At 36.9% G+C, this 14,026-nt stretch overlaps 1 pseudogene across 1 annotated transcript; it reads left to right on the forward strand.

Moving 5' to 3' along the window:
* The first annotated feature begins 12,624 nt into the window (after nucleotides 1–12,624).
* LOC306667682 (sideroflexin-4-like) lies at nucleotides 12,625–13,488 on the forward strand (annotated as a pseudogene). The gene has a single exon. The product of its transcript is annotated as a sideroflexin-4-like (transcript).
* Nucleotides 13,489–14,026: the final 538 nt, after the last annotated feature.

The following is a 14,026-nucleotide window of genomic DNA, read 5'->3' on the forward strand; positions in this document are numbered from 1 at the left end:
GCTTGTGTTCTTAATAATAGTCATTCTAATCGGAGTTAGGTGAAATCTTAGCACCCTAAGATTTTGATTTGTGTTTCTCTAATTACTAGAGATGATGAGCACTTTTTCATATATTTGATGATTGCCTGTATATCTTCTTCTTTGAAGTGTCTGCCCAGTTCCTTAGCCCATTTATTGATTGCGTTCTTTGTATTTTTGGTGTTAAGTTTTGTAAAATCTTTATAAACTTTGGAGATTAGTACTCTATCTGAAATGCATGGAGAAAAGATTTTCTCCCACTCTATAGGCTCTCTTTTCACATTATTGATTGTTCCCTTTGCTGAGAAAAAGCTTTTTAGTTTGAACTCATCCCATTTACTGATTCTTGCTTTGATTTCTTGCACTTTGGGAGTCTTGTTGAGGAAGCCTAGTCCTAGGCCAACATGATAAAGATTTGGGTCTACTTCTTCTTCTATTTGGTAAAAGGTCTCAGGTCTAATTCCTAGATTCTTGATTCATTTTGAGTTGAGTTTTGTGAGGGTGAGAGGTAGGGGTTTAATTTCATTTTACTGTATATGAATTTCCAGTTTTGCCAGCACCATTTGTTGAAGAGGCTGTCTTTTCCCCATTGTATGTTTTTGGCACCTTTATCTAGTATGAAATAACTGTACTTATGTGGGTTTGTCTCTGTGTCTTCTATTCTGTACCATTGGTCTACATGTCTATTTTGGTGCCAATACCATGCCATTTTTGTTACTATCGCTCTACGGTAGAGTTTTAGTTCTGGTATTGTGATATCTCCTGCATTACTCTTCCTGCTCAGGATTGCTTTGGTTATTCTGAGTCTTTTATGCTTCCAGATGAATTTCATGATTGCTTTCTCTATTTCTATGAGCAATGTCATTGGGATTTTAATTGGAATTGCATTGAATCTGTATAGTGCCTTTGGAAATATGTCCATTTTGACAATATTAATTCTGCTTATCCAAGAACATGGAAGGTCTTTCAATCTTTTAAGGTTTTCTTTAATTTTTTTTTCCTTAGCATTTTGTAGTTTTCATTGTAGTTTTCTTTCACCTCTTTTGTTAGATTGATTTCCAAGTATTTTATTTTATTTTTTGAGGCTATTGTGAATGGAGTAGTTTTCCTGATTTTGGTTTCAGAAGATTCATCACTTATTAATAGAAATGCATTAAATCCATGCATGTTGATTTTATATCCTGCTAATTTTGCTGAATTCATTTATTAGTTCTAGAAATTTTCTGGTGGAGTTTTTTTGATCCTCTAATGATAGAATCATGTCATAAGCAAATAGTGACAGCTTGAGTTCTTTTCCTATTCGTATCCCTTTAATTTCTTTGGTCTGTCTAATTGCTCTGGCTAGAGTTTCAAGCATGATGTTGAATAGAAGTGGTAAGAGGACATCCCTGTCTTGTTCCAGTTTTTAGAGGGAATGCTTTCAGCTTTTCTCTATTAAGAATGATGTTGGGCTGGGGATATGGCTCAGTTGGTAGAGTGCTTGCCTTGCAAGCACAAGGCCCTGGGTTCAATCCCCAGCACCACCACCACACACACACACACACACACACAAAGAATGATGTTGGCCATGGGCTTAGTATAGATAGCCTTTACAATACTATCCCTATTTTTTCAGGTATTTTAAGCATAAAGGGATGCTGTATTTTATCAAATGCTTTCTCAGCATCTATTGAAATAATCATATGATTCTTATCCATAAGTCTATTGATGTGATGAATTATGTTTATTGATTTCCGGATGTTGAACCAAACTTGCATCCCCAGGATGAACCCCACTTGATCGTGCACTATCTTTTAAATATGTTTTTGTATGTGATTTGCCAAATTTTGTTAAGGGTTTTTGAATTATGTTCATCAGAGGTATTGATCTAAAGTTTTCTTTCCTTGATGCATCTTTGTCTGGTTTGGGTATCAGGTTGATTACTAACTTCATAAAATGAGTTTGGAAGGGTTCCCTCCTTTTCTACTTCATGGAATACTTTGAGGAGTTTTGGTATTAGTTCTTCTTTGAAGGTCTTGTAGAACTCAGCTGAGAATCCATCTAGTCCCGAGCTTTTCTTGGTTGGTAGGCTTTTGATGACTTCTTTATTTTGGTTCTTGAAATTGATTTGTTTAAATTGTGTATGTCCTCCTGATTCAGTTTGGAAGGATCATATGTCTCTAAAAATTTGTTGATGCCTTTGGAATTTTTCTGTTTTGTTGGAGTACAGATTTTCAAAGCAGCTTCTAATTATGTTTTGTATTTCAATGGTGTCTGTCATGATATTTCCTTTTGCATCACAGATTTTAGTAATTTCAGTTTTCTCTCTCCTTCTCTTTGTTAGCGTGGCTAAGGGTTTATATATTTTGTTTATTTCAAAGAACTAACTTTTTGTTTTGTCAATTTTTTGAATTGTTTCTTTTGTTTCAATTTTATTGATTTCACCTCTGATTTTAATTATTTCCTGTCTTCTACTACTTTTGGAGTTTTTCTGTTCTTCTTTTTTTAGGGCTTTGAGATGTAATGTTAGATCATTTAGTTGTCAACTTTTTATTCTTTTCTTGAATGCACTCCATGCAATGAATTTTCCTCTTAGTACTGCTTTTATAGTTTCCAGAGATTTTGATACATTATATCACTATTCTCATTTACCTCTAAGAATTTATTAATCTCCTCCCTGATGTCTTCTGTTATTCATGCTTCATTCAATAGCATATTATTTAGTCTCCAGGTATTGGAGTAGTTTCTGTTTTTTATTTTATCATTGATTTCTAATTTCATTCCATTATGATCTGATAGAATTCAAGGTAGTATCTCTTTTCTTTTGTATTTACTAAGGACTGCTTTGTGGCATAGTATATGGTCTACTTTAGAGAAGGATCCATGCTGCTGAGAAGAAAGTGTATTCATTCATTGATGGATGGAATGTCTATACATGTCTGTTAGGTCTAAGTTATTGATTGTGTTATTGAATTCTATGGTTTCTTTGTTCAGTTTTTGTTTGGAAGATCTATCCAGTGTTGAGAGTGGTGTTATTATTGTGTTGGTGTCTGTTTTGTTCCTGGAATTGAGAAGGATTTCAATGATGTGCATGGATGTGCCATTGTTTGGAGCATAAATATTTACAATCATTATGTCTTGCTGATTGATGGTTCCCTTAAGCAGTATGGAATTTCCTTCTTTATCCCTTCTGACTAACCTTGATTTGAAGTTCACTTTATCCGATATGAGGATGAAAACCCCCACTTTTTTACTGAGTTCGTGTGCATGCTATGTTTTCCCCATCCTTTCCCCTTTAAGTCTGTGGATGTCTTTTTCTATGAGATGAGTCTCTTGAAGGCAGTATATTGTTGGGTCTTTCTTTTTAATTCAATCTGCCATTCTGTGTCTTTTGATTACTGAGTTTAGGGCATTAACATTCAGGGTTATTACTGAGATATAATTTGTATTCCTGGTCATTTTTACTTTTTTTTTTTTTTTTTTTTTTTTTTTTTTGGTTTTTAACTTGGCTTGGTTTCTCCTTTAATTGGCTTTACATTTAGGGTAGTTCCTCCCTTTGCTGACTTACATTGTTGTTTTTCATTTCCTCCTCATGGAATATTCTGCTGAGAATGTTCTGTAGTGCAGGCTTTCTATTTGTATATTCTTTTAACTTTTGTTTATCATGGAAGGATTTTATTTAGTCTTCAAATCTGAAGGTTAGTTTCGCTGGGTATAAGAGTCTTTGTTGGCAACCATGTTCTTTCAGAGCTTGAAATATGTTGTTTCAGGTTCTTCTAGCTTTTAGAATCTGGGCTGAGAAATCTTCTGCTATCCATATTGGTTTCCCCATATATGTAATCTGATGTTTTTCTCTCACAGCCTTTAAAATTCTATCTTTATTTTGAATGTTAGGCATTTTTGTTATACTGTGACTTGATGTGGATCTGTTGCAATTTTGTACATTTGGTGTCCTCTAAGCCTCTTGTATTTGATTTTTCATTTCATTCTTCAGGTCTGGGAAATTTTTTTATATTATTTCATTGAATAGGTTCTTCATTCCTTTGTTTTATATCTCTGTGCCTTCCTCAATCCCAATAATTCTTAACTTTGGTCTTTTCATGATATCTCATAATTCTTGGATGTTCCATTCATAATTTCTTACCATCTTCTGTGTTTGGTCAACTTTATTTTCAAGATTAAATATTTTGTCTTCATTGTGTGAGGTTCTGTCTTACAAGGGATCTAGTCTGTTGGTGATGGTTTCTATTGAGTTTGTTATTTGGTTTATTGTTTCCTTCATTTCAGGAATTTTTTTTCAGAATCTCTATCTCTTAATTGAAATGTTCTTTTGCTTCCTGCAGTTGCTCTTTTAACTGTTTATTAGAATGATCTTTCATTGTCTGCACTTACTCTCTTATCTCATCCTTTGCTTTTTGGATCATTTTAATTATGTATATTCTGAGCTTTTCTGAAATTTCTTCTACCATGCTGTCATTGGATTCTATTCATATAGAATCTAGGTTTGTTTGGAATACATTCCTCTCTTGTTTTTTTCATGTTGTTCACGTATCTTCCCCTGTAGCAATGCAGATCTGGGGTATTGCAGTTTTCCCTGGCTTGTTGTGACCCTGCAGGTTTCCAAAACCTCTTCTTTAAGAGGGAGATCAATATTAGCAGCACCTGGTACAGACAATATGCCACCCTAAACCAAATAGCCCCTATAAAGACATTAGCAGAATGTCTTTATTCACAATAAACAGAAAGGATGAGTTCAATTACTATCTATAGTATAATCAATAGCTTTGCAATGATGTTTACAGTTTCTAATGGTGGACAGAGAGGATGGGGAGGGGTGTAGAATGTAACTGTTAATGGGATAAGTAAAGAATATATGGAAGTACTAGATCATAGGAAGAGTGAAAGTGGAATCAAAAGAAGGTGGTTGTTAGCATGAGGAAAAAGGGAAAAAGAGGCTTTGAGGAAACAGGTTAAAAAAAAAGAAAATAGAGCAAGAAAAATATAGAAATAAAAACAAAATTTTTCAAAAAGGAGGAAAAAAAGACTACACTATAACAGTCATATACTGCTCAAACCTTCCAGTCTTCAGTAGACTGATGCATGAGAGGTACCTGACAATGAGCTTCCAGTCTCCAACAGGCATCTTGGAATGGGATTTGCCCCACATAAAGATGGTGCTTCTGCTTCCAAAATAATCCAAGATGGCTACACTGGTTTCCAAACATGTCGGCAAATGGGGAGCCCCAGCGTGAGGCATGGGCAGGGCGCAGGCAGGCCGGGGGTACTGAAGGCAGGGCACGGTTGGTCAGACCAGGGGTCCTGGAGGCAGGGTAGGGTTGGTTGGTCTGGGGGTCCCAAAGATCCTGGCTGTTGTCGCAAAATGGCGGTAGCCACATGTAACCAAACCTGCGGGTACTGACAGTGGACTTCCAGGCAACAGCAGGCAGCAGGTGAGCCACTGACAATCTGCAGGCAGTCTGCAGGCTAACGGTGGATGAACAACAGGTGGGCCATATGTAGGTGAAAGGCAGGTGATGGGCAGGCAAGAGGCAGGCAAACAGGTGAATGGTGGGTGATAGGCAGCAGTCATTGAGCTATATGCACTCAAAAAGTAGGCAATATGCTGGCAGATGGCAGGTGATTGCAGTGAATGAATGGGGTAAACAATGAGCAGCAGAGACTGCCTCACAGAGAAACATATTTTCCTCTGCTTAACTCCTGAGTTGCTGAGTGACAAGAAATGCAGTCTCCCTCTAGTCCACCATCTTGAATCTCTGAAGAATGCATATTCCTTTGTGTGAGTGTGGTGCTGGAGATTGAACCCAGGGCCTTGTACTTGCATGACAAACATTGTACCAACTGAGCTATATCCCCAGCCCCCAATTCTTTTGATATTTATACCTACATCTCTAAATAGGGCATGTGTTGCTACTTCCTGAGTTATCAGTGTTAGGAGCTATTTACTTATAACAGGAGGAAGAGGATTTATCTCATCCTAGCCACTACGGAGGAGGATTTATCTCATCCTGGCCACAACACACATGCATCTTTCCTACCTACATCCACTCAACAGTTATTTGATCAACATTTAGTGTTCCTTCCAGTATGGTTTTATAAATATTATGGATAGCTGAGCTCTTTGATATTCCATAATTTCTATTTCATTCCTTCAAAATCTTGTCTTCTTAGGGTTAATAATTTTCTAGTCCTGTTTGCCTTTGGCTTCTTCCAATGTGGATTGGTTTATACATAGATTCTTTTTTTTTTTTTTTCTCTTCCATCTTTTCCTTTTCATTATTATTATTTTCATTTGTTCTAATTTGTTATACTGACAATAGAATGCATTTTGTAACATCGTACACAAATGGGGCACAACTTCTCATTCCTCTGGCTGTACATGACGCTGGTCATGCAATCATACATGTATATAGGGTAATAATGTCCGTCTCATTCCACCGTCCTTCCCACCATCATAGCCCCTCTCCTTATACAGATGCTGTCTTGGGATTTCTCTTGCACTACCCTGAGCATTTATTTCTTTTCTCCTATGCTTCATACCCTCTTCTTTGATGATTTATTCCATGGATCAGAAAACTATGCCCTCCCCTTGCCTTTTTTTATAAATAAAGTTTTATTGGAGAACCAAGATGCCTATTTACCTGCATATTATCTATGGGTGTCCTTGAGAGAGAGACATTATGGCCCACAAATCCTATCACATTTGCTGTGGTCTGGTTTGTAACAGAACAATTTTGCCAGATTCTGGTTTACTTAATCATTTGATGTAAGATATTTTCTAAAGTTTTCTAGAAAGTTTACAGGAAGAATGTATGGATTTTTGAAACTTTGCAAGCATTATTATTAGGTAAGTACAGCTTTAACGGATCCTGCCAAATTATTTTCCAAAGTGTTTTTTTTTTCAATTCATATTTTCATCAGCAATTTATGTTTGTTCCACTCTTCTGACACTGATTATTGTCCTACTTTTAAAAATGTTGTCCATTCTGATGATTTTATTTTGTATTCCATTGGTTTCATTTTGCATTTTCCCATCTATAACTGATGTGAATAACATATGATCATTGATCAATATAACATTGATCATTTGGATATCCTCTTTTCTGAGGCATATAGACAACACTTTTGACCATTTTTGATTGGGTTAGTTATATTTTTGCCTATTTGTGACAATGATCAAGTCAATGATATGATTGTTGTAAATTAGATGGCTATAAAAGTGTGGAATGGTTCCTAGACTTTGTTTGTTTGGTATAGTTTACCGTCTTTGAGCAATGTCACAAAGACAATTTATATAGCTTTACAGAAGTCTTACTGTCAGGTAGTGGAACTGTGCCAGGTTTAGTTTTCTTCTTCAAGGTTGTCTGCCCTTTCCGGCCTTTTGCATTCTTGCATAAATTTTGAAATTTGCTCATAGTATGAATTTCCACAAGAGTCCACTCGTATACCACCTGAGATTTCATTGAATATATAGATCTTTAGTATTTTAGTTCTCCAAGATGGTGGAAATGATCCTCCTTATTTGTGACTTCTAAATTTTGGAAATCATCTAATCACTAAAATTTATTTGTAACCCTTGTATAAATACTTGTGGTGATTTTGGACCATTGTCAATACATGTAGTGGTGGACACTTTAAGTTGTCTGATGTGCATGTTTCCAATTAAGGTAGAATAAGGTGACACACTGACTTTTCATTTTAGCTTTCATGTTAGTAGTACTAAATAAGTACCATGTTTTGCACATTTTTGTGTTTTTTTGTTGATGGTCTTTCTATTTAAAATGGCCTCCAAGTGTGTCTTTAAATATAAAACTACATAAGGTAAGGTTGTATTTGATTGATGGATTAAAATGCTGTGACCAGAGGCTTGCAAAAACCCAACCTCATACTTCCCCTAGGAGCAATAGATAGTAATCATTAGGTCAGTGTTTGCAATGACTTTATAGAACATAACTACGGCAGGTAGAAAAAATTGATTGCATTTCCCTCTATAAATCTTGGTCTTTAGTTTCTCTTAGCAATTTTTGGTCTTTTTTCTTGTGTATGTGTGTGTATAGAAGTTTGCAAATGTTTTGTTAGATTTACTCCTACATGATTGATTTTTTGATGCTACTTACTTAAAACTTTACTATTTTTTCATTGCTAGTATATAGAAAAAGTTTTATATGTATATTCTGATAGTGAATCCAGTGACCTTAGTAAATTTACATATTAATTTCTAATAGTTTATAGATTATTTTGGATTATTTCTATATCATCTATCATTCATGAGAAATTGCAGATTTGCTTCTTTGCTTCCAATTCAGGCATTGATTTTTTTTTCTTTGCGTTTATCACACTAGACCTTCCTATAAAATATCAAATATAGTGTTGATAATGGGTGTGATCATTACTTTTACATGTTGACTTGTATGGTACCTTGTATTTGGTTAAACCTCAGTATAGGAATGCTACAGTGACACAGCCACATCAATGTTTACAGCAGCTCAATTCACAATAGTTAAGCTATGGAACCAACCTAGGTACCCTTCAACAGTTGAATGGATGAAAAAATGTAGCAGATATACACACTGGAATATTACTCAGCCATGAAGAAGAATGAAATTATGGCATGGATGGAATTGGAAACTATCATGCTAAGTGAAATAAGCCAATTTCCCCAAAACAAAGACCAATATGTATATGCTAAAACACAATAAGGAGTGGAGGAGAGAATAGGAGTTCATTGTATTAGACAAAGTGGAATAAAGGGAAGGGAAGGGAAGGAAGATGGGAATAGAAAAGACAGTAGAATGAATTGGACATATGTTTATATATGAATACACAACCAGTGAAACTCCACATAATGTTCAACCACAAGAATGGGATCCTAATAAGAGTAAGTTCTACTCTTCATATGTATAATACGTCAAAATACATTCTACTGTCATGCATATATAAAAAACCTATTAAAAACAGATTTGAAGGTAAACTAAAAAATATCATCAGCCTAGGTATTTCTGTGAATGTATTTTTAAAGTTGTGATTAACATTTTAAATCAGTAGACTTTGTATAAAGAAGATTAGCCTCTCTAATGGGGTGGGCCTTTTTCAGTCAGTTGAAAACCTTAATGGAGAAATGACTGAGGTCCCTTGAGGAAGAGGGAATTTTGCCTCCAGATGGCCTGTGGACTCATGCAACCTCAGCTGTCCCCTGGGTCTCCAGCCTGCTGGCCTGCCATGCAGATATCAGACTTGCCAGCCCCACAACCAAGTGAACCAAATCCTTAAAAAACTCATTCTTCCTTAATACTCAACTCATGATGTTTAACAAATTTTGAACTTTACTGTGCTGCAAAAGCAGTGTGCTGTGCATTCAGAAGAATTTGCTTTTTTTTTTTTTTTTTGGTGGTGCAAGGGATTGAACCCAGGGCCTTGTGCATGTGAGGCAGGCACTCTACAACTGAGCTATATCCCCAGCCCAGGAATTTGCTTTTTAAGTCTTGAATTTCAGTCTTTTCTTGGGCTAGTGATATGTGGGACGATTTTCTCTTGTGATGCTGAGCAGTTGCACTGAGCTGCCCTTCCCAGTCAGTCACATGATCAAGAGGATAAACAACCAGCAGTCAATACCTACTGTGTGGCTAAGCTTTGAGGTCTGGTAGGTTAGGTGTATTAAGTGCATTTTTGATTTATGATGTGTTCACCTTGGTCGGGTATATTGGAATGCACCCATTGTAAGTTGAGGAGCACCTATATGTCCTGTTGGTTCTCTTTCCCTGGAGAACCCTAACACAATAAATATCCTTGTCATATTCCTAATGTTAGGAAGAAGCATTTGAAATTTCATGATTAAGTATGATGTTTGTTGTAGAGGCATTATTTATCAGATTTATAAACAAAATTTTTTTCATTCCTAATTTGCTGATTGTTTTTTAAATGAAATATTTTAATAATTGTAATTTACTACCAAATACTCTTGTTCATTATCAATTGGGGCATCTTTATGATTTTTTTTCTCCACTGATATAATAAATTATGATTGATTTCAAATATGAGACCATTTTTTGAAACTTGTTTATGATATATTATTCTTTTAAATATATTGGCAGCTTCGATATTTGCTTCTTTGTTGAAGGGATTGGGATTTATTGTCTAGATTTGTCAAAAGTATCCTGAACTCAGAAAATTAATTAATTATTCACTCCTTTTTTATTCTCTGTAAGAATGTGAAGATATTTATATTTCTTCCAATTATTTTAATGCCAATAGAATATTTATTTCAGTGTCTCATTAAAATAGGAAATAATAATTTTTACTTTGATTTTTTTTATTGATTAGTGTTGCTATAGGATTGCCAATTACATTAGTTTTTCTGGGTATTTGGCTTTCTTGATTTTCTCTGTGGTTTGCTTGTTTGCTCGTTCTTTTTTCTCCCTTCCTTTCTCCTTTCCTTTCCTTTCTCCTCTCCTCTCTTCTCCTCCCTTCCTTTCCTTTCCTTGCCTTTCCCTTCATTTTCTTGTTACCTGTTATCTTATTGGTACTGGTTCCTTCAACATTATTCCTCTTTTTCTTGCTTCCTAAGAGAGACATTAGAACATCGATTTTCAGTCTGACTTTTTAACCTCTTCTTTTCTTTTTCTTTAGATTTAAGACTATCAATATCCCCTTGAAATCACATTAGCAATGAAACCGAGGGAAAACCTGAACAAGTCCTCTAGACTTAACCCACTCCATCTGCTCTCAGTTAACTCCCATTTTTTTCTCACATCTTGACCTGTGAATCCCCAAACCTTCTTTCTTAGAGATGCAGATTTGTGATGTGGGTCTCCCAGCTTCTCATGCTTGGCTATCTCCTGAGTAAACTTTCCTTTGCCAAATTTGTCATTTCATGCACCAAAATGTCTACATAGTGGAGAAAGTGGGCCTGGTTCAGTAACAATTTGGAGAGCCAGCTAGGAGGCAAGTCCAGGTGGACCTTTTTGCCTGTTGCTCATATCCAGGCAAATATGAAATCTCAAATCTGGATACTGTTCCCAGTATCCAGAGCTTGTGAATGAGTTCAAATTATTGCCTGGGCTGTTTCTCCAGCTCAGTGTCACCAACCTTTAGTTCCTATTCTCCCTGCGAAATGGTTTCTGGGTTTGAAGGGCATCTTATTCAATGAGCAACTTCAGCACCAGTGACCTGATTCCTGCTTCTTCTTCCTTCTGATTGACTTTCATTATGAAGGTCTTAGAATGGGGATACCTGATATATGACCTCTGAGAGGAAGCCTTGTTTGAGCCTTCATTGCAAAGGTCTTGGGTTTGAGAACATCCAATAATAGGGGAGAATTAAGGAATCTCCATTCACAGAAGTTCTCTTCATTTTGTGCAGTTTCTAAAATCTGATTCTAGCTGACGCACAGCATAAGTAACATAAACTATACTTCTGATCATTCATCTCTAAGTTCAAAAGCAGTAGAAAATGTTTGTTTGATCCCCATGTGTAGCCCATTGGGCTGCATCCTCCAAAATTGGGCCAGCTAGAAATCCATTAAAAAGAAAAACTAATTTTTTTCTTTTGTAATACTCTGTCCCCAGTATTCTTCAGACCTAGGAAATAAATGACTTGGAAATGGATCCGGAAACAGCATTGGCAGAAATTTATTCAAACCCAATAAGGTAAATTACCTCTGGAATTCTTAAGAATAGCTTTGTGGGGTTCCTGTGGCTGTTCTACTTTGGTTAGGCAGAGATTTCTCTGGCACTCTGACATCTTATGGCCTTTATGTAGTGAATTCGACTTTGGTTCTGTGCACTTAGCCTAATATTTTGTTCATTCAGCACGCCTAAAAAAATTTTTGAACACTTTTGAGATAATCCTTAAACTGCAATTATATAGTTAACATGCAAAGAGCTTGTAGTTCTCTGCCTGTTTTTAATATGTTGAGTCTTTTTGCCTGAAAGTTTGTTATTTCAGGTAAAATGTTAACTAATAATTCATTTGAGAATGAGAACAGAGAGGAAAATGTAAAAGAAAAAAAAAAAGCTGTTATGCAATCTGCTTCACCTGAAAAATTTGGTCCACAGCACAATTTTTGGTGACCCAGATTGGAAAATGTGGTCTCCTCCTTATACTGTCCCTTTTTTAAACCCCATTAAATCAACCTTAGTGTCCCATAGGGTTGCTTCAAAGAGACATGAGATCCTTCTCTCCTTACCAACACCTTGAGAGAAACAGAAATGTAGCACACCTGAGCTCTAGTGGACACTGACTGGAGCTACCCCTCCTGTTCTGGGCCCCACCAGTTCACATTGCCCTCTTCCTCAGAGTACTGAAACGATTCCGTCAGGGTTTCTAGTCATCCTACCACCACGCACAAGTCCCAACTCATAATGCTCCAGAGGGGCCCCCTCTAGACAGTCACCTCTGTGATCTTCTCCTGTCTACACCAACACATCTTTTTGGTATGGATTTCTTAGAAACTTGATGCACATATTCAGTTCTTTCCAAAGGGAAAACTGTTTTGAAACCTGGAGGGAGCAGAGCAACTAGGAACAAAACACTCAGGTTTAGACTTCTATGATGATCTACGGAGCAGAATCCCTTTCCTATGAGATTTTTATTTATTTATTTTTTTCCGACATGACTGAAACCTATAATAAAACAGGAAGGGAAAGCTTTAGAAAGCACCAAGGTGGCTTTCCCAGGGGAGCCGGGCGTGTGCAATTTAAAGAAATAGAAAAATCGAGGCATGCATTGTTTACCAATGAAGATGCTTGCAGATTCGACGTGGATGACCAGAGAATTAAAAATGTTTGAAGGAGAAACCTCTCAACTGTGCATCTTGACAGCAGCAGGTCAAGCAAGATACCTGTTCTTTTCTGACCTGCAACTCTCTTGCCTTTCTCGGTTGGCGCCAACAGTATTTTTGTCAATGATACCAGCAAAAGGGATGAAGTCCATGATTTTATCCCAGGTTTCCTTATATGCTTACATCACAGGGTTCAGTATTGTCAATGGAAGTGCAAGTTACATAGTCTACCAGCAAAAATATTAATCAGAGCAGGACTACTGGCTTCTTCGACCTTCTTTGGGCTAATCCCTCATTGGTCCAAATGAAGTATCCCCTGAATAACCCTTGGATCAAAAGGAGCCTTACCGGTTGTCTTTCTCGCCCAAGTCAGTGGAGTGAATGCTTTTGTTCCTCAGAGTCTGTAGCCCATTCGAGGGATTGAGGTCATGGACAAGGAAGGCAATGTCATAGGCCTTTCCAGAAGAACTGGGAGAAAGGCCTTTAAAGAAACAGTAAACTCCAGGGTTGTGCTGTTTATGACCTCAGCTTTTATTCCTGAAGTCTTCACCTACCTTTAAAAATAAAAACAAAAACAAAAACACAAAACAAAACAAAACAAAAAAAGTTTTTCCTGAAAAAATCCACAAATCATATGGACCCTAAAAGTGTCCTGTACTCTCTTAGCAATGGGACTGATGATGCCCCTGTCTTAGTATGTCTCAAAATATTGGTCAGTACAGTAAGCTTGAAGAGGAAATTCAGGCTTTGACAGAAGACACAGAACTTTTCTGTAACAGAGGGGTGTAGGAGCCAATTTTAGTTGACTCTGGCTCCTGTTTGAAGACCTTCCTCACCTTCAGGTTTCAGTTCAGAAAACCCCTGCTAGTCTCCTGGGGTCCCAGAGGTGCCTCCACAGCAAATGACTTCCAGGGATTTTGAGGTTAGCGGAAGAAGTGATGGGATGGCTGACTGATATCCCATGGGGCTGTCAAGGGGACAGTGAGGGATCAGCTTCAGCTTGTAAGAGGATACTGTTTAACTACTAATGAACTTGTCTAAATTTGAGTATTGAAACAGTTTACGGGACGTAGGCATCAAAATGACATCCCATCTCCAGATAGGCACGAGCTTCTGGAGAGTCCATTAAGGCCTCCAGTCCCAAGCAGTCCTGTTTCCTTCCTTGGCTCACTCCATCCTGGACAACCTGCAAGTCTCCGCCATGCTGCTCCGCTGTGCTATACTAGCTGTTCA

Source organism: Sciurus vulgaris (assembly GCF_902686455.1).
Source record: "Sciurus vulgaris genome assembly, chromosome: 8".
NCBI classification, from domain to species: domain Eukaryota; kingdom Metazoa; phylum Chordata; class Mammalia; order Rodentia; family Sciuridae; genus Sciurus; species Sciurus vulgaris.